This window comes from Cydia pomonella, chromosome 14, assembly GCF_033807575.1.
Source record: "Cydia pomonella isolate Wapato2018A chromosome 14, ilCydPomo1, whole genome shotgun sequence".
NCBI lineage: Eukaryota > Metazoa > Arthropoda > Insecta > Lepidoptera > Tortricidae > Cydia > Cydia pomonella.
In genome coordinates, this window is record NC_084716.1 from 414,145 (window position 1) to 429,644 (window position 15,500).

Genomic DNA, 15,500 nt, shown 5'->3' on the forward strand with positions numbered 1-15,500 from the left:
GTGGGACCCGCGAACAATTTCCGTGCTACTAAATGATGCAAAGTGGCAGACGAACTTTACCTGACAGGGTACCTAAATAGGTCCGGTTCGAGCCGCTAGGAAGTTGTACATTGTTGCCGGCTCCTCTGTGAAACAAACTACCTAGAAGCTAACAGTTGATAGTGATTAAAATAATAGGGCAATAATAAATTTCTAATAAGGTAATACAGCTTCTTGTGAAGGCGAAGTTTCATGAATGGATGAAATTGCCTAATTAAACAGTAGATACATAGGTGTAACTTAGTTCTAGGTGCAATTCGATTACAGCACACACTCGTGAACTCTATTGTCTAGGTAGTTGTTCCGAGCAGAGGAAATGCACAAAATGCTAGCTAGTCTTTTTGTCGTGAGTCAACAAGTTGCAGCTTTAACATTTTCGGTGCCAAGCACACAAGATGAATTCACCTAGCGGGTTTTTGGCAGCAATGTAGTTCATGATTCACCTGAAAGCTACTTTTGCTGACAATTGGGTGACTAAATATGCAATGTTCATTTAAATCAGTACCGTAAAACGCTGCAACTTTGCCTGGATTTTGACGTTTTTTTCTTATATCTGTGAACCTATTTTTCATTATGAGTTTCATGAGTATTAGTCGGAAAGCATACCCTATGCCTTACCAGATAAGACTCAAATCTCATTACCTAATCATACTGTATTTCCGATTTACAAGCAATCAAAGTGGCAGGCAAAGTTGTATGCCTAAGACGTAACTTTGCCTAGACGGATATCTCCATAAATAATGTGTTGCTATTTGCAATAATATTTACTCTTGTGCATGAGACATTATGCTTGTCCCTGACAGTCAAATTATTGCCATAAGCTTAATACTTTTTTTTTCACATGCAATAGGTAAAATTGTAGCAGGTTCCATAAACTTTCTATACAAAAATATCGTTAACTGTAGGGTTGTGCCAAAAAAATATTATTATTAAAAAAATCTATTTATATTGTTAGTTACAAAATAATCAACAAACAAATGTAATATAATGTTGTTTGATTTCTTTTTCTTTTAGTATTTAATAATTTGAACTTATTTTAATTTTTTTATTACAAGTACATTGCAGATACACTATTTTGCTAATTTTCAATGCATTATTATAGTGTAAAGTTCTATTTCATTGTAAAGTTCTAATCACCCATCACCTTTGAACTCCAATTGTAATCGACCTGACACCTGACAATCCAGAATTCGATTAGAAAGATAACTGCAAGACAAATCAAATGAGCCTAAACACAGTGGGTTTATTATGTGTAGTTTAGAAGTTGCTATTTTCGGTCTTCATCATCAGACCATCTCGATGGTACAGTCAGCGTCAAATACTTCGTAGCAGTCAAAGTGGCCAAATAGTTCGGTACACCATACTAAATATATGGTGTACTGAACTATTTGGCTACTTTGACTGCTACGAAGTATTTGACGCTGACTGTACCATAAACATTGCATTGTCACCCAAGTTACATAAGTATGTCAAACACCTCAATTGGTCGCTAATAAGTGGTTGAAAATTAGATTGCAAATTTTGAACAAAAATACAATTACAAGTAAACATACAGCATAATTATAATACAATAAATATACAATTGCAAGTAACTACAATAAAAATATAATAACAGATTGCAATAAGTTTTTTTTTATAATTTTCATTTAATACCCATAAGTTTTTTTTGTTAACGTTAGTTTATAATTTCATTGTCAGCAGATCTACATAGGTACCCACACTGAAAGTCGGTGAAAATCGACTTGCAAGATTTGACTTAAACAAACATTGCAAGTTAATAAAAAGCTTGTAATAAATAAACTCATTTAAGCAGTTTAGGCAAGCTTATTTTTACTCTTTTCTGTACATTTATAAAATTCAGCTAGTGACAGCCCTAGACCCAGGCAAAATTGTGTCATTCATGTTTCCAAAACACTGCCCAATATTGCCTAGTACGTTATTATGCTGAAATCATGTCCTTTTCTTGAAAATATTAAACTTACGGGAAATAGACAGTCTTTACTTACCCTGGGACGTTACCACTTCTCAAAAAACACCTTTTTCGTAGATAAAAATTCAAAAGTTGCGAGACACTAAAAAAATGCTGCCTCTCACGCCGACTTATGATACGTAACTGGCGGAGCAACAATGGAGTTACCATTGTAAAAAAATGAAATATGTGTTGCCAGAATAATGAATATTACTACCAAATGGTAAAAAACAAGAAAAAACTAAGCAAATTCGAGAGATCGTAATTGAAATTAAATAGGCAAAATTGAGCTTAAATGGCAAAGTTGCAGCATTTTACGGTAGACAAATTTTCAACTCGAAATGCTGGAAATCAATATGGCGGCTGACAACTTCTACCCCTTTTTACGATTTTGATTAATTTTCGTTAACCCGTTTTAGATAGTCTCGTCTGTCTTTTATATTTAGCGACATAATCAATAACAATGACAAGGTCCACATATTCATGATGACCTTCGTTGCCCTTTACTTCGGCATTGATCGGAACCTAGCCAACCGATCACAACATTAATTGGTATAAAATGCAGTAAGATGCATGCTAATTAGTCAGATCTAGTAAACACGGGCCCACGCGCCGCCCGCGCGACAGGAACGCCGCATTCCATCAATCATGTCTTCGAAGGGTTTCTAATGGTTAAAATAGACATTCCTCATACACTACTTGAAGGTTTCCAGGCTGGACTCTAAACTTCGAAAGATATACTGTGGGCGACAGTCCCGATTAGGTACCTTTTTTTTTAACGTTGGGGAAATGCTTTTACGCAAGCCACCTAGTCCGGGGGAAACCAGGGGCGATGACGGACTAACCAGTAGAGGACTACCGTCTAAAACCACCAACGAATGTCGGCTCCGCCTTAGATTGGGTGCCGCACCCGATTAGGTACCTAAAAAGATCTAGTCAAGGGAATAATTTGAAGGGAATGAGAGCAACTCTATCCTTAGGCATTGAAAAGTAAAGGTCACTAGAGTCAGACCAAGATAAGTTGGCAGCGGGTTTGATAGCCCAGACGATGCACGGGTTGTTTTAAACGTCAAACATTTATGAAATTATGACGTTTACTTGCGACTTGCACCGTCTGGGCCGTCAAAATCGCTGCCAACTTATCTTGGTCTGACCTTAATCATTATTGAGATCCTGCGGGAAAAGCTAACTATTTACTGTTTGTATGATCAAAAAACAATCAGCACAACGACCCTGTGTAGGTATTGTCACCTAATCGACCTACTACGAGTAATGGTGGTGACTTGAGTTATGCATTGAAATGAAAACTTAGCGCACTGTACAACATTACACATGTATTAACTAACGGGCTGATGATACCTAATGTATTTATTATTGTAGATGCAAATAGCAGACGCTGAGTGTTGGCTACTTGGCTATGTGGCGCCTATTAAGAGTTGGGAAGCGCAGGAGGAAACATTGGAACGCTGGTTTGGAATACTTAAGTCCTGTAAAAAATAAGGTATATACTATTTTTTATAGGTTCTTACTAAAGATACTAGGTTCCTAATAAAGATTTATTCTAAGTAAGGAAATACGATTCAAGTAAAGAAGGGAATAGTAGATTGTTAACCAAGGGATGAAAGACACTCATTCCTGCCGAGATTAGTAGTTTGGCGGTCGAATGCAAAGAGAGCGCCAATAGTCCGAGGCTGAAATGATGCCTTTTACCAGAGTTAAACACTCTACTTTTCATTTCAAATACGAGGAAAGTAAAATACGTGTGTGTAAAAACATTCATGACTAAGTATAGTTTTATAGCATTTCTTGAGGGTACTTTCAATTAACCATTTAGGTTTATTGTCAACTATGTGAGGTGTTTAATAAAGAGTATTGTATTGAATTGTAAAAGTATCGTTATTTATATTTATCGAATGGCTAGTTAAATATCAGAATGGAAATCGCGCGTCGCAGGCAAACAAGCATACGGCTCGCACTGCTTGATGGCAAGCAGTCACTGTAGCCTATGGACGCCTGCAACCCCAGATGACTCCTGAACTCCTTTTGAGAAGAACCCCATACTGTAGCCGCTCGAGAAAACCTTGCTTTCACATAAGTCCTTACTATATAGCTTAAGTACATTTAGTTCTGTAAGACACGTGTAAATCGTCTGAAGATTGGCCGTTACGTTTTGAGGAACCCTAGTAAAACAACAAATTAATGGTCGTAAAGCATAATCCGTACATGACAGCGCCCACACCAAGTTTTATACAACGTAGTTCCACAATCCACAACTGCGCAAATTACCTTATGCGTTAGAAAATATTATAGTCAGTTACTAATCAGGTATATTCTTATGTCTAACACAATAAATACAACGTACCTCCTTTTGAATTAGATTGGACTTCTGAAAGAAGTAGTATTTACCAAACTTAGCTTGTAAGATGAGACTTCGCTTTGTGATTTGCGGGCGCGTAGCCCGTAGCGCGACGGCAGTGCAGTGTAGATGTCGCACTTTTCGCAGCTGTTATGTTACATTCCATATAGAAACTAGAAACCTCAGGTTATAAGTTGTATCTATGCTATATTTTAAATAGTGTTTTGTACATAATAAAATTTCTCTATAAAGTCAAACCAAGATAAGTTGGCAGCGGGTTTGATAGCCCAGACGGTACACGGGTTATTTTAAACGTTATACTATTTACTAGGAAATTATTACATTTATTGGACACTTGCACCGTCTGGGTTTTCAAAATTGCTGCTAACTTATCTTGGTCTGACTTTAACTACCTTAGAATTTTTTATTGTCTTTTGTTTTGCCACGACAGCGTTGAGTTTCTAAATTGGTGTCGACGGTTGCAAACATTTAGGAATATTCATGTACCTAGTCATTTGTAGGTCTAATCTAACTGTAAACTCATAGGAAGTGGAACAGGCTTTACTTTTCTGAAGAATGACCGAAGTCGGTCACCGGGTTGGAGCGAAGTGGCCGAGGAAACGGCACGTACGAGTACTGCAGGGGCTGCTCGCATCGGGAGCGGGAAATGGGAACACTCGTTGGGAAGATGTTTGCTTTTGAATGGCTTTGAATATATTTTTTAGTTGCAAGGTGTCATAACTCAAGTTAAAAATTGTTACCTTTCAAAACCTTCCAAGGAAGTAAATTCAAGTCTCCGCACAATTGTCGTAATGATTCTACTTAGTTGGAAAAAAAAGAGTCAAAACTCAAACCATACTTAATGCTCTTATTTTACAAGTAATACAGACCCTGTAAAGGCACAGCAATTTAGTATTAAATTACATACTTAAAGCCCTATAATATTCTGAAATAGATGAAGTGCAAACTGAAGTGCATTACGTGATATACCTAATGGATCAAGGAGTCGACTCGACCCCGCTTTTGAATAATCCTGCCTTTGGTTAATTTTGTGCTAATTGCGGCATAACTTCGTCGGTTTAGCGTACGGTAATCGCACACCCGAAGATATCACACTTGTTTCAGCCGTTTCAGAAAAAAGTTCAGAGCCATAACAAATTTTTCCTCTTTCTTGTTTTTGCAGGTAAGTACATTTTATAGTTTGTGATTTTATTTAATTTCTAGGTTTAATTTTAGTTTTAATTTTGTAATATTTTTAAAGTTATATCATATAGGTTGTTTAAGAGCTTTATTATTACTTAATGTACCTACCGGTATGAAAATAATAAATTTAGATAATGTCTATAGCACTTGAATTTTTGTATTGAAAAATCTTACAAAATATTTGAAATGTGCTATACGATTTAAGCTCTAGGTAACAGTTCGTTTGGTTAATTTAATGTCCAATAATTGTCGGTTCAACAAATGGGAAAAAGAACATTGTTTTTTTTTTCGTTTCGAGTATCTAGGTAAGTATTTTATCAGTCTGACCTACTAGGACATTAGGAGAGTCCCGCATCATATTTCACCGCATTGCGGCGGGACCCGGGAGCGCCGCGCCGACAGCTGTTGAAGGTGCATAAAATACATTCCAAATTGCAGCGCGCCTGCAGCCAAACCATTAAAAATTTAAGAGGGAACAAAGTTCGAGTTACGTAACCAATTTTATTAAGTCTCGCATCTCTATTTATGTAGTGCGAAGAATTTATGGTTTTTAGGTCACATTTTTGAGCATATTATTTTGAAAAAGCGTATCCCTATACGACCTGCTAATGTCTATGTCTTTGTCTATGTCTAGCTGATCACCGCTGGTGGTCGGGCTTTGAGCTCATCCCTCTTGTCGTCCAGTGGTAATACCTCTTGTGGTAATACACAATGACTAATGATGTAAAATAGGGAATTGTCGGCCTTATAGAACATATTATGGGCAAGTGAAGAAAGACATATCGCCGTCTATATCTTTTAGCTTTACTTCCATAAGTAGGTAGTTGCTTAAGACACCGAAGCAGGACGTGGTCAATATTCGGAGGGAAGTAGTAAATACATTACGGGTATTACGGGCAAGTGATACAATTATGATTATGAATACCCGCGCGAAGGTTCAATTGGTAGTTTCCGAATGCGTGTCGGGTCAGCGTTAGCGGGAGCCGATTGCACAATTACGACACTGAGACGGGTCGGCTGGTGAACACTTAGGAGAACATTAGCTTCATGCTACACCATTCGTAAAGCTTGGAAATTAGAAAGGAACAAAAGATTAAGAAACTTGCGACGGAAGATTTGGTGATCGGGCGTGTTTTAAGGCTTTACTTTTATAAATCTGAAAGTATACTTCTGATTAAAATTTTGATATTCAAATTCCTCAGCTATATCACTAGCTATTTTATACTAATATTATACTGTAACAGTATGTAGGGTAACGATATACAATTGAAAGTAAATGAAAATTAAACGTTTTTGTGTTTTTTTTTATTGAGCCAACTTTAACCTTTTTAGGGTTCCGTAGCCAAATGGCATAAAACGGAACCCTTATAGTTTCGCCATGTCCGTCTGTCTGTCTGTCTGGCTGTCTGTCTGTCTGTCTGTCTGTCTGTCTGTCTGTCTGTCTGTCTGTCTGTCTGTCTGTCTGTCCGAGGCTTTGCTCCGTGGTCGTTAGTGCTAGAAAGCTGAAATTTGGCATGGATATATAAATCAATAAAGCCGACAAAGTCGTACAATAAAATCTAAAAATTTAATTTTTTTTAGGGTACCTCCCCTACACGTAAAGTGGGGGTGATTTTTTTTTTTCGCTTCAACCCTAGAGTGTGGGGTATCGTTGGAAAGGTCTTTCAAAACTAATAGGGGTTTTCAAGAAACATTTTTTGATAAAGTGAATATATTCGGAGATAATCGCTCCGAAAGAAAAAAAAAATGTGTCCCCCCCCCTCTAACTTTTGAACCATAGGTCCAAAAAATATGAAAAAAATCGTGGAAGTAGAGCTTAAGAAAGACATTAAATGAAAACTATAGCGGATATGATCAGTTTAGCTGTTTTTGAGTTATCGCAAAAAGTTTTTCCCTTCATAGTAAAAAGACTTACTTTAATTAGGTACTGATTATGCAAAGCCTATTTGTTTAACTCGGGTGAAAGGTATCGTTTCATCCCTTGTTTAACAATTTACTATACTTTAAGCTCCAGTTTAGCTTATTGTGACGGAAGAGTAACTACGGAACCCTACACTGAGCGTGGCCCGACATGCTCTTGGCCGGTTATTTGATTGTGTTTTCGATTAATTAGTTTCCGAGTGAATTTTTTCATGGTACCTAAGTATTTGCTTTTGGTAAAAGATCAGCTATAAGTTTGGTATAATAAGTAGTTGGAATCAGGGAAATGCCGGTTCGTTCTTCAGGGAGCTTAATCATTTTTCTCGAATTCTCGCTACTTCCATATTTTATTGGACGCCTTTAAAATATGCCCTTTTGCTGGGCAAAGCAAAGACCTCTTAAACTTCCAATCGTTCCAAATTTTGGACAATTTCTGAGACATGCGCCCAGATTGCTGCGCCATCTCCTCTCTCTCTTCGATCTTTCGTCAACCAGAGCGCCTAGCCAAAATGCTACCCAGTTCACAATTGTTCGTCTTGTGGCATAGATTCCATAGTTGTTAGTCTGTCCACGGCGCCGCGTCCCCAAGGACCGGCGGGCACACGGCACACCCATTAGTCCCACTAATCCATTTGTTATACTCATACATTTGCATGAAGTCATCCGCGGTAATTACGTATTGACAATATTGTCATTATGACCACATTAACCTGCGCAAGTCGTTAAAATGTGACCCATTAGGTTTATCAGTTTTACGGGTACCAATTAAGTACTGCCAGTGTTTAACCGACATTAGTTTATTAGCTATAACATTGTTTCGGTATGACATGCTTGAAATTAATGTGCTTACCTATAAACTTTACAAAATACGGGTTCCAATAAAACGAAAGGATAGCTGTCGTTTACAACACTTAAGTATTATAGCTCATAGTTGACTGGTAGAGAATAGCTGCTGGCATTAAGTCCGCCATTTGTACTTTCATGTATTGTGCAATAATGTTTAAATAAATTAATAAAATATAATTAAGTTTGAATATCTTGAAATTGTCCATTGTATGAAAATGTTGTCAAGGTGTACAGTCAGCGTCAAATACTTTGTAGCAGTCAAAGTGGCCAAATAGTTCGGTACACCATACTAAATATATGGTGTACCGAACTATTTGGCTACTTTGGTTGCTACAAAGTATTTGACGCTGACTGTACCTAGATTTTAAAATAAAAACGGGTTACTTTAATGTAAGTAGTTTTGTCTATTGTAGTATATACTAGATTATTTTAAATAAGGCAACACATAGATTATTTTTAATAAGGTAACATTAACACAGTTTCAGTAGAATTAACAACCTTCCGTATTGTGTGAGCACCGCACCGGTAAACCGGGCCACGCGGTTGCATTTCCTATATATGGATGTTTAATTTCATGTTCTAATTACTTAATTTAGTTAAAAGTGGCGTAATATGTTAGTTTACATTAGAACTTGTTCACCAAGGTTTCAAGTTAAACCAGAAAAAAAATTACACAACCAGGAAAAATAAATTTAGATCGAATTTTGATGGTGAAGATTTTTTTTTACGTGGTTCTCATTCAAGTTATGCAGCGTTAAAATGTACGTCTAATAATCAGGACCAGTTGCTACCATTCGATTGGTCCAAGTATTAATTCTACTATTTCGTGATAATGATGATGATGTACGAGTAATTACGTCAACTCATATATTTTTATTAGTTAATGATTCAATTAAGGCCATTAAGTAATAAAATTATTTGAATCATTAGTGTTCTAGACCTCTCTTTTTTGTAACTATTAATAGGTACCAATATGCGTTGTTTAGTATAAAAGGTGTACAAAAGATGTAACTTTATTGTACTTGCCTTGTCAGGTTCATTATGCTATGCAATTACCTACTTACCTGTATGGATAAAAATAATATTTACATCTTTTATCAGTCTCCCTCACCTTTTTATCACGTTTGAGCCCTCGGCTGCTACTTTGGAGCCCAGCAGCTTCTAAGCTTTTCTAAACTTCTCACGGTCATTGGCACGTTCTCATAGTTCAAATGATTTCATTTGCACGTATGTCTAGTGTTGGTAGCAACTCGAGTCTTTTGAGTCTAAATTGAAGAACTCGACTTGTTTTTACGAGACTCAGAGCTTAAAAACTTCTGAGTGTTTTAACTCCCGAGTCGAGTCCTTTATTGAGTATTTTTTAAGCGCAACTCAAATGGACTCGAGTCTCCGGATAAACAATTTTATAGGTTTTACGTAAACAATAGTAAAGTAAATAGGCGTTATTGTATGGTTTATGTTATGTACATCCATGCATTTTACATAAAGACAATGCATTTCGAAGTTATTTGTAAAAAAATACAAGTAAAGAAAAGGACTCAAGTCTCTACAAAAGACTCGAGTCTCTAATAAGTTGAAAAGAACTAGAGTTTCATCTTAATTATGAGAGTCTGAAAAAACTGAGTCGAGTCTTAAAGCAGAGGACTCAAAGGACTCGAGTCTTAACCAACACTACGTATGCCATTCTTCCCACCGTCAAGCCACCACCTCAAGGGCCAAAAGCTATCATCATTTCTTGTCATCGTCTGTTGTCATTTCTTTTTCTACTAATGATTATGACTAAGTACAAATCGATGCCATAATTATCAAAATTATCCACAAACTGTAAATTGTACAGTGGATCTACGCAATCTTTCCGTAACTTAAAGTACTCACTACTCGAAACATTTTCTTCAATTACGGGTCCCATTGTGTGTCAGTCATCCTCCGCGCCATGCAAATTACGTTCAATTTGCACGCGCTTCTATCGCGGTTAATTAAAAGCCTGCACACATTATGGTCTCCAGAGTTTACACATTCACAAATCTTACAGAAGAGTTATACATAGATAAACCAGTTCATGTTTGACCTGAAGTACCTAGCACATAGTTTTTTACTTTTAAAAAATTATGCCCAAATTCATTTTCTAATGAGCGATTAGCCTTTGGTAGCTATTGTCCCTAGAATTGTTGTAATGTAACCCTTGTTGACTGGTTAGTGGTTATCTTTCAACCAGGAAAACTGAAAACAAACTAAGCCATGCTGGGAATAGGTTGGTGGAATTGGTTGGTCGGTGTTAGGGCTAACTTGACGGATAGGAGTACTCAAGCCGTCATTCCAATCTATAAGTAATACTTCTCGTTTAACTTATAATAGTTATACCAGAAGCTAGCTCACAGGTCATACATAGGTTCAATAGGTTGTGCACTCTGCGGTTATATTTTGCGCGAACGCTCGGCTAGAGACTCCTCGCCGCGCCGAGGTTATCTCAAAGGGCTACCGTATGGGGTTTGAGTTTTTTTTTCAAAACTGATCTGTACAATTTTTAAGAAGCTCTGACACATATATGGCATTCTTCTGACTGTGACTGTTATAAAAAATAATCCGATCATGAGGGTTGATGGAGGGGATTGAGAAGAGCATGTCACTCGACGTCGGGCAAATCAGTGCTCTGTCTGTGACCTCTAGGTTATCAGACCCTTAGTTTTCACAGACGTGTCTTATGAACAGCCTGCACATTTATGGTCCTCCGGTACATTATACAGGCGAGGCGGCGGCGCGGGGCGAATGCGGGATTTACGGGCGAACTGCCCGTTCATTTTTTTTTTTTTTAATTTATTTATAAAAGAGAAATTACATCGGCTATGATCGCTTATCTGCCAAACTGCATAGCAGTTTGTTGGCAGAAAACTTATTCTACCCTCCAACATTGTTAAGTAAGTTATTGCTTACTTGATTTATAGCTATATTTATAGTGCGAGTGCGATTTCTTACAAACAATTGTAATAGCTTTAGACAGGCAGACTAGATAAACATTAAGCTAACATAAACATTAGTAGCAATAACAGACTATCTAACTAGGTTTGTTTACCTATTTAGTCAGTCTGTTACTGCATTGTCATGGGAACAGTAGGTATAGGTGCTCGATTTTATTTCAACCAGATACTGGAAAACAACAAACACACGGAGTGAAGCTAAACAAAGTGTGTGGGATAATGAAGCTATCAGGGTGCAGCATCCCACTGCCCCCGAGTGTATTAATATTAGCGCTATACTACCTATACATAATTATACATTTTACGGTAACACGTGCAAGGTATTAACTTCCTTTTACATAAATACATAAAGCAATCGGTTGGCCTATTAATCATGTGACCCGTTCCAGTCCAAGCATTAATGCTTTTTTTAATCGTTTTTTATACACAACCTTTGATACGTTTTGACAGGATCTTAACTGCTCTGGTAATTTATTTAAAATCATGGGCACTAAATATTTTCGAGTACGTTTTCCATAGTAGTTACAGACTTTCGGTATAAACAACCTACGTAGGTTTATTTCCTTGGTGACGCTTCTTGTTTGTATTTTATGGTCTATCGGTTTTTTATAATCATTACGCTGATACTGTTCCAGAGCTATAAGCAAGGACCGTTTTTCATGCACTGGTAATATGTTGCAAATCGGAAAAAGTTTGTCATAGTTACTTCTATTGGCCTGTTTTGTTTTTTTATCTACTAAATATTTTAAAAACCTAATTTGTATTGCTTTTATTCGATCTAGGTATGAGGGAAAAGTGCGGCCGTAGCTACTTAGACCGTAGGATATAATCGAGTCTACAAGTGCGTGATACAACATGTATAGTGTGGCTCTGTTTACTACACTTCGTAAGTGATAAAATTTTCCGAGCACAGATTTGAGTTTATCACATACGTTATTAACATGTGCCGCCCATGACATGTCGCAGTCTACTGTTACCCCGAGGTACTTAAAGCTATTCACGAAGACGATTTCACTACATCTGCAGTCTCGCCCCCCCTTGTGCAAGCAGTCGTAGTCATGCCCAACTATACTTAAATTCGCCTGCAGGGGTTTATTATATGGTGAGCGTATATGCATACATTTTGTCTTATTGAGGTTTATGATAATGCCATTATCGTGTGCCCATTTGATTACGTTGTCCAGGTCATTTTGAACTTTTTCCATTGCAACCGCTATGTCTTTGTCTGCGTACAGCATGCACGTATCGTCTGCATACATATAAATCTTACAATCGCGTACCACATTACATAGACTATTTACGTGCATGATGTAGCCGACAGGACCATAGACCGAGCCAGTGGGCACGCCGTAGCGCACGGCGGCGCACTCGCCGGCGTGACCGCGCACCACCGTGCGCAGCGCGCGCGCCGCCAGGTAGGCGCGCAGCCACGCCAGCAGCGGGCCCCGCACGCCACACTCGTGCATGGCCTGCAAGAGCTGCGAGTGGTCGAGGGTGTCAAATGCCTTTTTGAAGTCAATGAACACCGCCACTACCTGTTTTTTCTCATTGAGGTGCTCATTAACATAATCAGTAAACTCGGCAAGTGCAGTGGCGGTGCTCCGACCCCTCCTGAAACCGTGTTGCGCGTCAGAGATAACGTTGTGTTTTTCTAAAAATTCAGTTATCTGGCGGACTATTATTTTCTCTGTTATCTTATTAATAACAGAAAGAATAGCAATCGGCCTGTAGTTGCAGAAATCAAGGTGACAGCCTTGCTTAAAGATGGGTCTAATTAGTGCAAGTTTAAGTTTATCAGGGTATACACCCTGCGATACACACATGTTAATAAAAGAAGCAATAATCGGGCTTAACTGTACCTTAAAACGCTTGACATCCTCGACCCTTATCCCGTCCGCACCAGGTGATTTTTTGCATGATAGTCTGTCTATAACTCGTTCAACATCTGTTGCGCTAGTGTTTACATATCGAAGCGTTACCAAAGAATCTCGAACGTAACTCGCCCGCGTTAAAAACTTTTCATTACAGTTGTGTTTGATATTATGTATCTCATCTGTAAAAGTGTTAGAGAAAGAATCACATATATTTTGAATGCTATATATTTTAACTAAATATTTCATAACAACATCATCCAAGCTAACTTTATTCTTACCAATCCAACAGTTAATATTAGCCCATATTTTTCTACTATCCTGTTTACATTGCTTTAATTCACCTTGTCTATACTCATTTTTGACTCTGTTAATGTGTTTATTAAGCCTATTCCTATACCTAGTATACTGCAATCTGAAGTTCATATTTTTTGGGTTTGCTTTCCATATCCTGAATAGTTCGTCACGTCTATGAATCATTTTCTTTAAGTCTACAGAAACCCATGGTTGCGCATTTCGCTTATTATTACTACTTGTACCTGCAAACTCGGACTCTTTATATACATTAGTAAACACATTTGAGAGTGTTGAAAAAAGTAAAACTGGACATTTAATCGCCGCTATATTGTCCCACTTTACTGCTTCCAGTTTTTCGAGCACTAACCGATTATTTAGTTTTATTATCTTATTATTAGAACTCGACAAATTCGCACTGTGTTCACCGTAGGGGATTCGTAGTCCTATGAGGTAGTGATCGGAGATACTGCAGGTTAGTAGGTACGCCTCGGGCGGACGCTCGCCAGCGGTACCGGCGCGCGCGCGCAGCCACAGGTGATCGATGCACGACGTCACGAGGCGCCCCTCCACTATCTGCTCCCGGGTGTTATCTCGTATCGCGCACTCCATACCACACTCCGACAATCTTGCTGTGTAGTTAGTCACCGTGGAGCACGACTGATCTTGGAGGTTGATGTTGGTATCTCCAATGACTATTATATTGCATTTTGTAGGTATAGATTTTATCACCGCGTGTAGTTGGGCTATAAAACTTGTCTTATTGAGGCTGGGTGGTCTATAGACGGCTATTATATGTGTCTGCGTGTATGCATTTAACTTGAGCTGAGCGTGAAGTATCTCTGCGTGGTCGCTGGTTACGATGCTGGTGTCTACCATGAGGTCTTTTCGCGAGTATATCAATATTCCTCCTCCACGCCTAGTTTCCCTGGTAGTCCAGTGCATATCATAGCCGTCTATAGCATATATAGGTATTTCATCCTCTTTGATATTTATTTCACTCTTTGAATATTGCAACTATTTCGAATATTTTGTGTTCAGTTTGCCTTGGTCTCCCCTTTTCTCCAAGTTAATGGTCGAGTATCACTTAAAGCTTTCAGCAGCTCTTTAGCTTGATTATGTAGCTATCTAGCTGCATGGAAACGGTTTTGAAAACCTCTTGCTTACCTTTTTACTAGGCAATATTACAGATAGCATGAGTGCTTTGACGAAAGTGAATATATTTTAGTTTTGCATTAATTTTAGTCCTTTTTGGTCTGTTTACTTTGTAATTACATGCATCAGGTGCTCTTTTACTGGTTCTCTATGACATTTTTTACGTTTAAAATTTTGACTTCTTAATTTGGTTGGGTTATCGGCGGCTGCTAACTTTGGCTGCTAACTTCACACCGGTTATTATACCTATATTCTCCTTGCATGCGTTTATCGTAATAAGCAGTTGATTAAAGTAAATTACCATGCTGCGCGTGAGCATGTCACTCGACCTCAGGGAAACCAGTGCTCTGTGACCTCTATAGGTTTTATTTTTTATCGGGGAATCGAAACTGATACATGTTTGTAATTATGGCACATTACTATGAGAGAGGTAGATCTGAGGCAAAGTAGCAGATGTAGTTGGCCTGACTCTCATCCGGTAGGGAGGGAGCAGAGTACATCAATCTTAAACCAGACCAACTAATCCTCGAATAGGAATACTAAGTTATCAGGGTGTGCCTGCTTATTTAGTCAAATGCTGGTAACACAGGCGGCTCTGGCGTAAATAGCATTTTGGTAGTGGAATAAGAAAGACGGGCGGTGAACTTTATACTTACAGTTATTCTGTACTTTCGAGTCGCGTGTGCTCGGTAAGCTAGAATGCCACGCCACGCCTGTGAGTTTGGATTAGCATGCGTATGCGCCGACAAAGGGACCGCCTTGAAAGCATTTCAGCGCCTCGCCGGTGCACGATGTGGCAACCGAGTAACATCAGTTACATTTGACTGAGAGAACGAATTGTTGTCAACTGAGTTAGAAATGTGCATTTGTAT